Below are 13,129 nucleotides of genomic sequence, written 5' to 3' on the forward strand. Positions count from 1 at the left end.
TTGGTCATATTTCTTTCTTTCTAGACCTTCAAGGGAGCTCAGGGCTTTCTGTATCTGTTTTATTTCCCCCATTTCATCCTCACAGCAACTATCCCAATGTCTTGAAGCTGAGAGATGGCGACTAGCCCAAAGTGACTCTGGGCAAATATAATTATCTGTGCTCTGTGTTCGTCAAAACGACTTGGGAAGACAAGGAAAGCGTTGATCTGGAGAATGAAATGTAAAAGCGAGGGTGCCCTGCTGGGTGACTCTACCTGAGAAGGCTATGCCACAACCAGGGCCTTTCCTCTAGGACAGCCTTTCTCAACCTTGGGTCCCCAGATGTTTTTGGCCTACAATTCCCATCATCCCTGACCACTGGTCCTGTGAGCTAGGGATCCTGGGAGTTGTAGGCCAAAAACAGCTGGGGACCCAAGGTTGAGAAAGGCTGCTCTAGGAAGTCCCTTTCCATTGGCCTTGCCTCTGAAGGCCCTTGCGGAAAAGTGCCTCTGCTGCCATTCTCAGCTCTTAGGTACGTTCGTGCGGAAGAAAGTAAGTTTTGGGCATGGTTAGTCTGGGGGGCCGTGCAACAGGAGAAACGGGTGCTTTCATTTTGAGTTTGTTGTTGTTTAGTCGTTTAGTCGTGTCCGACTCTTCGTGACCCCATGGACCAGAGCACGCCAGGCACTTCTGTCTTCCACTTCCTCCCGCAGTTTGATCAAACTCATGCTGGTAGCTTCGAGAACAGTATCCAACCATCTTGTCCTCTGTCGTCCCCTTCTCCTTGTGCCCTCCATCTTTCCCAACATCCGGGTCTTTTCCAGGGAGTCTTCTCTTCTCATGAGGTGGCCAAAGTATTGGAGTCTCAGCTTCAGGATCTGTCCTTCCAGTGAGCGCTCAGGGCTGATTACCTTCAGAATGGAGAGGTTTGATCTTCTTGCAGTCCATGGGACTCTCAAGAGTCTCCTTCAGCACCATAATTCAAAAGCATCAATTCTTCGGCGATCAGCCTTCTTGATGGTCCATCTTTCATCCCTGGAAATAGGACACTAAATTTGGAGAAGTGGATTGCCGTGTTTTGCTTTCTTCCGGTCCTTCCTGCGAACAGGTATGGTTTAAACCAGGGATGGGGAATCTGTGGCCCTCCAGATGTGGTTTGACCTCTACTCCCATCAGGTTCTGGCCAGCAAGGTCAGTGATCAGGGTGATGGGAGCTGGAGTCCCAATAGCATCTGAACAGCCTCTGATTTCAGCAATGCTGCCTGCCATTCATTCCCAGGGCGTAGCCTCTTCTTTCATCCTCCTATTAAACAACGCTTGTGGTTTTTGTTTCTCTTTTTTTAAGAGTGCAATGTTAATATTTGAGCGTCCATAATATGTGTCTCTTGAGCAAAGGCTTAAGCCTACGGTGTTCTCTCCCACGTGACTCCTGTTTTAGCAATTATTGATGGATATATTGAAACCAGCCAGAAGTTGCTTTATCTTACCTTTTGAGGTTAAAAAGAAAGATTTTTTTAGTCTAGTTTTTATTATTATTATTATAACGGCTTGGCAATTAGCTAATAATAATAATAATAAGTTTTACAATTATAATTTTTCCTTCTCAAATCACTCACCGACTGAATCTGCGGCCTTTTCTATCAAGGACTGGCCCATAATGATTTTGTTGTTGCTGTTGTTTTATTTGGCTGGCTCCGCGGTCCCTGAAATGCAAGATTTATCATTAAAATACTGGCAGGTACTTCACTGAAGTGGCACTAGCAACGGTTGTCCTAATGCGTATTTATAAGGAGTGACAGCCAGTTGAGGGTTTGTTGAAATGAGGCCCTTTCCTCTCTCTCTCTCTCTCTGCCTCTCTCTCTCTCCTCCCTTCCTCCCTTCTTTCTTGAACAACTTGGAAGGTTTCGACTCATTTTGTCTTTTCAGGACTTAGCCAAGATCAGACACAATTCTGCAATGCATATGCAGATTTTGCCTCTTGTTACTTTCTCTAATGAGCCTTCACTTAATCAATTTGACAGTAGCCTTTGTTTTCCCCCCTCCCCAACTCCTCCTTTCTGACACATACATTTACCAAGGAAAGTATTTCAGCAAGAGTTTGAGGAGTTTCAGGGGGTATTAGGAAAAACCGACGTCGTGAGGGAGCCATTTTTAGGGAGGCTGGTGGAGTGTTTCTTTTTAAAAGGGAGGGAAGGGAGGGCAAAGTTAAAACCGAGGAGTGGCAATCGCCATGAAGGTATGACTTGCAAAAGCATTAAAATAAGGAGATGATTTGAGTTTAATTAAACAGCCACCCACATAAAGCAGCTCTCGAGGAATGGTTAAATCCTTGTTTCCGTTACGGGCCAGTTGAGGCATGTGTTCTAATCATGGAGCACCAACAAACTTGGGGGGGGGGGGCTAAGCTTGGGAAACAGAGTTATATCAGCAGGACATTGCTTATGAGAGCACACCGGGGCATGTTCAGACTTGGATCACAGCCACAATTTTGCTCCGTCATTCGGCACATCCTCTTGCCAGTGGTCCACAAGGTGCAGCCTCCCTGGGTGCCTGCACTTTAAATCCCGAGGGAAGATATAGTGATGCAATTCCACACGTGCAGCTGTCTCAGATCCGGAAGAACAGGGCAGCCAGGGAGGCTTCAGTGTGCTGAAGATACATTTACTGGGAGAAAACACACACACATAAACTCCCATCAGTCCCAGGTGAACTCCCCAAAGTGGATCTCATTCTCAAAAATTGGGAGCTCAAAGAGGAAGAAATGCAAGAAGTCACCAGATACCTGCCTGTACCTCTCTGGCTGTGTCTCAGACTTAAAATACTCCCGATAAATACTTGCTTACCTGAGGCAGTCTCCATTAATTGTCCTGAGTCTACCTAGTGCCCAACCAGCCGAGAGAAACTCACTTATAAAGAACCAGGCGCCATGTGCACTATGGGGGCCTGAGTCATGCGGTTTATCTGAATTTTAAAGTACAGTGGTACCTCGGGTTAAGAACTTAATTCGTTCTGGAGGTCCATTCTTAACCTGAAACTGTTCTTAACCTGAGGTACCACTTTAGCTAATGGGGCCTCCTGCCGCCGCCGCGCAATTTCTGTTCTCATCCTGAAGCAACGTTCTTAACCCGAGGTACTATTTCTGGGTTAGCAGAGTCTGTAACCTGAAGCGTCTGTAACCTGAAGCATCTGTAACCCGAGGTACCACTGTAAACTGATCTGATTTACACCTTCTGCAGTAAAAGTCTGTTTCAATCGATAATGCTCCTTCGGATTTCACACTCCTCAGATCAGACAGTGCGCCCAAGCGCATTACGAATCATGTATTTTAGAATAAAATGCACCTGGAGATGCCTACATTGGAATGAATGTTATTTAAATATGTATTATTCAGATACATAGCTAGGTATTCCAAAATACTATTAAATATTACTCATGTATCTGCATTTTCATGCTTCTCTTTTTTAAAAACAAAATAGGAGATTAATGCAGAACAAAACAGAGATGTGAATGGACACATGTGTCACTGAGGCAAACTGGAAATAGAATGATTTGTCCGTTCTTAGTATCTGCTGTCTCCTCTGCCCATTTGGGGAGCTTTGGAACTGAGATCCATTTCACTTGTCTGATGCGATTGCCCAACAGCCATTTGTGATCGGAATGGGTGTCGTCATGTCGCTTTGCTTCCTTTCCCATTTTTTTGATTCCCGATATAAACCATGAGGAATTCAGATGAACTCGGCCTGGAAGGACTCAGAATCCCTGGAAGCATCTGTCCAGACAAAGGCAAGTGAAAACAGGAGCAGGAGCCATAGTAAGGGAAACGTTGGGTGACGATAATAATAATAATAATAATAATAATTTATTATTTATACCCAGCCCATCTGGCTGAGTTTCCCCAGCCACGATGTGTCTAGAACTGGCAGGAGCGTTTCAGAGGTTTTTTTTAAGTGCTTCATTTGCATTCCTTCACCCTGGGCCACAGGGATGCAGGTGGCGCTGTGGGTTAAAGCCTCAGCACCTAGGACTTGCCGATCGAAAGGTCGGCGGTTCGAATCCCCGCGGCGGGGTGCGCTCCTGTCGTTCGGTCCCAGCGCCTGCCAACCTAGCAGTTCGAAAACACCTTCGGGTGCAAGTAGATAAATAGGGACCGCTTACTAGCGGGAAGGTAAACGGCGTTTCCGTGTGCGGCTCTGGCTCGCCAGAGCAGCGATGTCACGCTGGCCACGTGACCCGGAAGTGTCTCCGGACAGCGCTGGCCCCTGGCCTCTTGAGTGAGATGGGCGCACAACCCCAGAGTCTGTCAAGACTGGCCCGTACGGGCAGGGGTACCTTTACCTTTACCTTACCCTGGGCCACCTTGGACCTCTTCGGAGGAGAAATCTTTGCAAAGATGCTCTGCTCTTCATACACCCAGCAGCCAAACTCTTGTTTTGCAGCCAACCGTTTGGAAGATTTTTGCCACCGGGGTGAAGACAAGACTTCACACCACGACAACTAGGGTGGGCGTCCATCAGGTCCTGGTTTTGCTGTGACCAAGGCACAACCACCCCATGGTGGGAGTGACCTTTCCCGTTCTGGAGTCACAGGCAACTCCGGGAGAATTGGCTGCCATCCTTATTCCCCCCTCTCTTCCCTTCTCTGAAGCAGGGAGCTGCTCCTTCTCTCCCTCTTTTCCCCCCTTCCGTCCACACCCAGAAACCTGTGGGCTCCATGCAATCACAAAGGCGACATTCCCCACATCCTTTCCCCCACATCAAGTTTTTCGGTCTTGGGACCCTTCCTGCAGCCATTTTTGTTTTTATTTCCGCGGGTGACTATCCGTGATATATGCGGGCTATTTTAAGAATGTAGGACAGAGCGGAGGATTAACATCCTCCTTCTCTGTGTATCAGAGCTTCTTAGCCGTAATTAATTGGGACACAGGGTTTTGTACTTTGCGATCAGGTCATTTGACTACGAGCTGCCCAGCTAGATTTTCTTATTGTGTTGTTTTCTGGGGGGATTTTTTTTGTTTCACAAAAGCACATGTTTCCTTCATTCCTGGGTATCTTTCTAAGGGGAAGATTTAAACTTGCCATTTGAATAAGTCTTTGCCACAAGTGTTTGGCCCCCGGGCTAGAAAGCAAAAGGAAAGGAAGAGGGAGGGTTGGGAAGAGAGAAAGGGAGAGGGAGGGAATCCGTTTTGCTTCGTGCAACCATAGCCTGGAGGCTCCCGTCTTTCAGAGTTTGATGCAACTGGCCTCACACCGTCACATGGCTGTGATGTCAGCGCGGGAGGGCCTTGTGTCAGACAAATCTGGATTTAGGGGAATTATAGCAGATGTTGCAAAATGGCAACAGTTTAGCGAGTCCCTTTCATCCCACCGGCGAGGAGGCAGGTCCGCTAAGTGTACCAGACAGAAAAGAATGTTATCTTTGATCCCTAACACTCATGGGGGAAAGGGGGCGATGGTGCGGCTTTGCTTGTCAAAAAAAAAAAAACACCACACAGAAGCGCTCGGAGTAATGTTGATGTGGAGGAGGCGATGGGAGGCAGATGCAAAGGAAGAAAGGGCTTCTTCTACACAGGCCGGGTACGGGGCTGCGAGTGGGAATCCTGATTTGTGGAGGTGTCTGCCCTGGTTATAATATTTAATTCAGAAGAAGAAGAAGAAGAAGAAGAAGAAGAAGAAGAAGAAGAAGAAGAAGAAGAAGAAGAAGAAGAAGAAGAAGAACAACAACAACAACAACAACAACAACAACAACAACAACAACAACAACAACAACAACAACAACAACAACAACATGTGGGGATATCTTAAACAATCCAGACTTAGCTAGATCAAAAAGCAGAAAAAGATGGCCTCCTACTTTCTGAAGATGTGTTGACAAGCGTTTTAAGGAGGGTGGCTGGAAGGAATGGAGGAGAGCAAATCTTTGAGCTCAGTGACTCCCCATCCAACTGCCATGATTTTTTAACATATAAGTATCAGGGACTGGCTGTCTTCTCCAGTTCTGTTAGCTTCCTTGGCACATAAAATTGGACCCTCTTGGTGAGAGGAAAATGATGAGGTGGGATTTTGATTTGATTCATCAAGGCTGCTCAACACTTATGTTTAGCTCCCGTCAAATTCACCCCAGATCCACCCAACCCCTGCCCTTGGGTGTTTGCAGCGGCTGTGAATCGGACCTTCGTCTGGACTTAAATCTAATTTGTGTTTGTACATGCCTGCATAGATAATAGAATGAAGTAGTGTGTGTTGGTGTGTGTGTTTTTACAGAACAGACTGTACTACTTCAGAATGCAAGCAGGGAATGCAGTTTTTTTTAATTAAAAAAATGTTATGTTCCCCTTGCATATATATATATATATATAAACAAGTTCTCCTTGCAATTAAAAGATTAGCAACTGGGGAGTAACACCCTGGAGAGCTGATGCCAATCGAAGCACACAACACTGGGCTAGGAGGATAAATAGTTTTACTTGGCATAAAGTAGGAATGGATCAGTCTCTCTTCTGCCCATGTCCATTCACACATCTGTTCCATCCTGCTTTCACCGTAATCAATGGACTTTTCAAACATCTGTTCAAAAAGTTGTATTTAAGTATGCATTTTATCACACAATCTCTGTTAAGTGTACATTTTATCTCGGTGTAAACATTCCTACATTTCATCCTAACATATGTATTCTGGGACATACCTGAGCCAATCTATGCTTAATAAAATTTGGAGAAGAGTGAGATCCAATGGACAATTATGTTCCTATCTGCACATTAGTCCAGAGAGCATAAATCAATTAACATTAGAAGTCACAGAAAGCAAATTCCTCAAATTCCTTTCTCTCGGTTTTTGCTTGGAGGCAGCTAGGTTTCCCCTCTGTCCCAATAACTGCATCACCCATCTGTTATCAGATGGGGTTTTTTACATCCCCGGGATTACATCAGCTCTCTCTCTCTCTCATGGATGTGCAGGCCAGACCTTTTTGCTGAATTTGTTTAGCGTCTAGTCCATTAGAAGAGTTCTGTTATGTGCACCCCACTTCTCTGAACAGTGAGAACTTGCAGGGGCCCAGGACTTACCCAGATTTGGTTTCCGTTGGAAGGAGGCCACTGGAGGCTTATTTGCAGTTTTGTAATATTTGCTTTTATTGACAAATACACAGGTTGAGCATGGAAGGGAGCACAGCTCAAGTGAGTCAGCAGACAGCCATAATCTACTGCTCTCACGTCAGATCTCCAGGGAGATAGGCAGCCCCCTCTCCGCAAAAAATGCTGTTAGCTTCCAGAGCCTACGAACTGAGATCTTTGTATTTTTCTCAGCCTCTCTCTCTCTCAACCTGTAGTCTATTGTTCTTTCCACAGGCAAGACACCAAGATGCTTTCATCTTTAGCTGTGAGAGGGGAAGGTCAGACCATTCTGCCAAATGATCCTGTACCAAGAAGCAATTGGCCAACTATTTAATTCCCATAGCAACATATCATCACTAGTTTACCTAACAAAGAATATGCCAGGCCAGACCTGCAGCTCTCCTTTCCCCAAAGCTTACAACAGTTCCCCTATCATGCATTTTCTCACTGAGGTAGTCAACCTGTGCTTGGACTGTCCCACTTCAGGTAATAATAATAATAATAATAATAATAATAATAATAATAATAATAATTTATTTATACCCCACCCATCTGGCTGAGTTTCCCCAGCCACTCTGGGCAGCTCCCAATCAAGTATTAAAAACAATACAGCGTGAAATATTAAAAGCCTTCAGATGTCTTTTAAAGATAGGATAGCTACTTATTTCCTTCACATCTGAAGGGAGGGTGTTCCACAGGGTGGGTGCCACTACCGAGAAGGCCCTCTGCCTAATTCCCTGTAACCTCACTTCTCACAATGAGGGAACCGCCAGAAGGCCCTCGGCACTGGATCTCAGTGTCCGGGCTGAGCAATGGGGGTGGAGATGCTCCTTTAGGTATACAGGACCGAGGCCGTTTAGGGCTTTAAAGGTCAGCACCAACACTTTGAATTGTGCTTGGAAATGTACTGGGAGCCAACGCAGATCTCTCAGAATCGGTGTTATGTGGTCCCGGCGGCCACTCCCAGTCACCAGTCTAGCTGCCGCATTCTGGATTAATTGCAGTTTCCGGGTCACCTTCAAAGGTAGCCCCACGTAGAGCGCGTTGCAGTAGTCCAAGCAGGAGATAACCAGAGGATGTACCACTCTGGCGAGACAGTCGGCGGGCAGGTAGGGTCTTAGCCTGCGTACCAGATGGAGCTGGTAAACAGCCGCCCTGGACACAGAATTAACCTGCGCCTCCATGGACAGCTGTGAGTCCAAAATGAGGTGTTGGAGGTGTGGGGGCTTACATGGTCAATGGTTCCAGGGATGAGGTTGGGAGTTGTAGTTCAGCAACATGTGGAGAGCCAAAGGTTCCCTACACCTGGCGTAGATAATCATTCAGTCATGTGAATGCCACTAGCAGTCGGAAGTGGTACGGTCCCAGCCCAGTGTTACAGCCTGGGCCTGAGTCTCATGAGGACTTCAACATTAACAAGTGGCTGAACTGAACACACTGAAGAAGAATTTCTAGCCTAACCCAAAATACTGGGGCAGCAAAAACATCTGAGTTATCTCCTCTCTATCTGCCTATCGCTGTGCCCGCTTTCTCTTTCCAGCATGGGTCCAGTGGGGTGTAGTGGTTAAGAGCGGTGGACTTGTAATCTGGTGAACCGGGTTCGCTTCCCCGCTCTTCCACATGCAGCTGCTGGGTGACCTTGGGCCAGTCACACTTCTCTGAAGTCTCTCAGTCCATTCACCTCACAGAGTGTTTGTTGTGGGGGAGGAAGGGAAAGGAGAATGTTAGCCACTTTGAGACTCCTTCAGGTGGTGATAAAGCAGGATATCAAACCCAAACTCTTCTTCTTCTTCTTCTTCTTCTTCCTTTTCTTCCTGATTTCATGCAGGGAACTTTAGACCCAAGAGCCAAGCATGGACTTCCAGACTTCTCCATCTGGCCCTTGAGACTCTTTCCCAGGCCACACCCCTCCCCAGCCCTACTTCGTACTCTTCCTTGGGTGTTTTTGCTGGACTGGAATGTGTCCTTGAACAAAGCCCCTTGCTAGCTCAGGTGGATGAATGGAGAGTGGGGTGTGCAGAAATGCCCACTGTGCAAAGGTGCATTTTCAACCGCTTACTCCACTTACGATTGCCTCTTGCCCCATGCACCATTGGGACATGGCCACCAGAAAGTAACCCAGATGAGAATGAGACCCCTGGCTAAAAGAAAGATTCCCCACCCTTGATCTAGTGTAATAATAATAATAATAATAATAATAATAATAATAATAATAATTTATTTATATCCCACCCTCCCCAGTCAAAGCCAGGTTCAGAGCGGCTAACAACAATAAAAATAGCACAATTTACATAAAATCACAGTCAGTTAATTGAAATACATTCTAAAATCAATTCAGAATCAAATGAATGGCAATCATTGGAACAGCTCTGTCTTGCAGGCCCTGCGGAAAGATGTCAAGTCCCGCAGGGCCCTAGTCTCTTATGACAGAGCGTTCCACCAGATCGGGGCCACAGCCGAAAAAGCCCTGGCTCTGGTTGAGGCCAGCCTAACCTCCCTGTGGCCCGGGACCTCCAAGATGTTTTTGTTTGAAGACCGTAAGGTGCTCCATGGGACATACCAGGAGAGGCGGTCCTGTAGGTACGAGGGTCCTAGGCCGTATAGGGCTTTAAAGGTTAAAACCAGCACCTTAAACCTGATCCTGTACTCCTGTACTTGCAAACCGTTGCTGGTTGGAGAATTGCATTGCAAAATTCAGATAAGCATGAATTTTGAGGGAAGGTACAAATTTGATAAATGCAGCTCTTAATGCGAACTGAATAGAAATTCTCTTAGTTCTGGAAGCCAAGGCCATTTAATAGCAGCAAGTGTTCTTCCTCTGTTTGATGATCTGCATTCAGGTTGGTAGCTGTGTTAGTCTGACGCAGTCGAAATGAATTTTAAAAATACAAAAAAAAAAAAAAAATCCAGTAGCACCTTAGAGACCAACTAAGTTTGTTCTGGGATCTGCAGTTTGCCAAACTACTAGGATGCACATTGCACCATAGCCAGTTAAGGGAAAGTGTTTGTGTCAGAGTGTTTGTGTGTATCATAATTGTTGCTCTCTGCAAGATACTGGGGGTGGGGGGAATGATTCATTAAGCCAAACATACCTAATTCCTGCTTTCTGAGACAATACGCAAACCAAAACTCAGGTCATCCTTCAAAATTTTCACTTTGAATTTTTCAATGCACCTCTCCAGCCAATTAATACGTACAACATTGTAAGTGTGCTTTAGAATGAAGGTATTGGTGAGGACAACATGCAAAAATGCATTTCAACAAGGGAGATGACTTTGTAAGAATGGGGGGAGAAAAGACACAGACAAAATTGCACACATATTAGAAAAAACTATCCGCAAAATGCCAATGAATGTGCACGAGGACTTTCTTTAAAAAATTGTGAGCTTCTGAAAATGTGGAAAACTGAACTTTTGCAGAAAATTTTATTATTTTTGTATGTGTGGAGAACTGAATTTAAGATTGGAAAAATAAGAAACTGGGAGGAACCGAAATGAGGACGTTCGCTTGCACTTATTCCCTGCACACTCAGATACTGAATTCAGCTGACGGCATGTTATTCCTTTGTCAGACATTTGTCACCTTAAGATAGGTGTGTGTTACTTTCGCTCAGCATCCAGTCTGAAGAAGACTTCTAGAGAACCTGCACACTTGATCGCAACCTGGGGATATTTCACCTGGTCCTTAATAAAGGGAGCTCTACCCACAATGTATCGACACAGCTTAGCAGCCTACTAATAGAGTAATTGCTTATTAATACTTGAGCAGTTAAGTGTGAAACGGGTCTTTTGCGTAAGCATCTTCACTTACATCTATTTATTTTATTTATTAATTAAATGTCAATGCCGCCCCCTCACCCGGGGATCTATAGGGAGGCAAATATCTAATATAGGAGCAAACTTGAAGAGGGAGGCGTTCTATCTCTTGCCCCCCCTTCCCCTTCCTCGGACCCCCACCAGCAACTCTGCCGCCACCACCCCACCCCACATTTGTCCGAGCGCACCCTTGTCTTAATTGGAAACGCAACAATTGTTTAAAAAATGGCATTGCCCCTGAAAAGATTTAGTGAGGGATGAAGAAATCTCTTGAACCGAAGGCCATAATCTGCTGCTCCAGTTCCCTTGGCTGGGTTGATTCCTGAGGAGCACCATTCCCTCTCTGGCAATCCTCCCCGGCAACTTGCGTCCCACCTAGAAAATCTCCTGGGATCCCTATATTATTCCCTGCTTTTCTTTCCCTGCACCCACCCTTTCTCCATTCAGCCCGAACAGAAGAACAAGGGACCATGTTCCAAAAGGGCAGGGAGACATCAGGAGCCAGAGAAAATGCTTGAGGATAAGGTCAGGGCCTGACTCCTTCTGCCAACAGTTACCGGGGAGGGGGCTGCAGCCCCCCTCAACAGTGTTCAAAGGCTTTAGTGGGCTTTGTTCAACTGTGTAGGGATTAAGCCGGGCGGTCTGAGAATTTGCCTTCTAATTAAAAAGGATAAAAGATGGAAGTAGCATTAGAACTAAAACACCGCAATGATACTTCACAAGGTTGAGCTCCTTCTCTCTCTCTCTCTCTCTCTTTTTTAAACACACGCACACAAAACACTGTTAGTCACAAGACAATGTAAGAAGTCACCATCAGGCTTGCTTCATCCTTTTTTTTTTGTTTGTTTTCTGCTCAAATTTAAACAAGGGTGGGGGGAGAAAGAGAGAGAGAAGGGGAGGAAGAGAGAAAGCGGGGAAGAAAAGTTTGGAAACTCTTCCAGCTGTTCCTTCGTGAGGACAGAAGACTAATTGTATGGAAATGATCTGTTTACAGTGCGGGGGTTTTTTTGTTCTTTAAACCTCTAGCGGGGTTAGGCGGGAGGGGGCATTCGCACCCCCAGACGCTGCATTTAACGGGACGCACCTCAAACGGGTGCAACATCCTGCTCCCAGTCAAAATGGGCTCGCTACGAATTTAATTTGATTTACCTCCCTCTTAAATAATGCATTCTCTGCATTTCTGCTGTGTGAACAGGTGCCAGCTCTCATTAACATCTTTGCCCAAATTGTGTCTGTGCCATATGGAATATGGGCTACGAGGTTTGGCTGAACTGTTGTTTTGGGATCCTCTAGTTAGCTGTGAGCATTTTTTTGCCTGCGGCGGGGTGTGGGGCGGGGCGGAGAGAGAACCAGGAGATCTTGTGCTTGAAGAAATGAAGATCTGGCCTCGGTCCTCCTGCTCATTCATGTGACTGACCCCGACATCAGGCTGATAAGATGCCCAGCTGAATTCAAGGCAGACCAATATGACTTTATGGATGGATTTATTTGTCTTTTTTAGACCAGGAAACAGGCCTGAAGAAGACAAACAGAGATGGTCGATGGAATGTGAGCAACTGACCCATAAAAGCTGTTTATTTGTATGCCGTTTTTTCCATGGTAAACAATGTTCAAGGCAGCTCCCAACATAAGAAAGCTGAAATTATTCACTCATGGCAAAATTTAAATAAGCTAATGAGAACATCTCCAGTCATTGAAGAGACAATAAAATAAATCCATCTATGGATAATTCAGAATGAGGGCTAACAATAGAAATACAAGAATGTGGTCTGGATTTATGTCAGGTTCCCAGGTTCCCAGCTTGATAACACAGTAAGTGTGTTGTTGTTTAGTCGTTTAGTTGTGTCCGACTCTTTGTGACCCCATGGACCAGAGCACGCCAGGCACTCCTATCTTCCACTGCCTCCCGCAGTTTGGTCAGACTCATGTTTGTAGCTTCAAGAACACTGTCCAACCATCTCGTCCTCTGTCGTCCCCTTCTCCTTGTGCCCTCCATCTTTCCCAACATCAGGGTCTTTTCCAAGGAGTCTTCTCTTCTCATGAGGTGGCCAAAGTCTTGGAGCCTCAGCTTCAGGACCTGTCCTTCCAGTGAGCACTCAGGGCTGATTTCCTTCAGAATGGAGAGGTTTGATCTTCTTGCAGTCCATGGGACTCTCAAGAGTCTCCTCCAGCACCAGAATTCAAAAGCATCAATTCTTCAGCGATCAGCCTTCTTTACAGTAAGCGT

At 45.8% G+C, this 13,129-nt stretch overlaps 1 long non-coding RNA gene across 2 annotated transcripts in view; it reads right to left on the bottom strand.

Moving 5' to 3' along the window:
• Positions 1 to 13,129, bottom strand: part of LOC114597452 (uncharacterized) — an 85,965-nt gene that overhangs the window by 3,985 nt on the left and 68,851 nt on the right. For both annotated transcript variants that reach the window (XR_013390564.1, XR_003706835.2), the window contains one exon: positions 1,596 to 1,682. This is a non-coding gene — a long non-coding RNA (uncharacterized LOC114597452). The remainder of the gene's footprint in view (positions 1 to 1,595; positions 1,683 to 13,129) is intronic.

Source organism: Podarcis muralis, chromosome 1 (genome assembly GCF_964188315.1).
Source record: "Podarcis muralis chromosome 1, rPodMur119.hap1.1, whole genome shotgun sequence".
Classification (NCBI taxonomy): Eukaryota; Metazoa; Chordata; class Lepidosauria; order Squamata; family Lacertidae; genus Podarcis; species Podarcis muralis.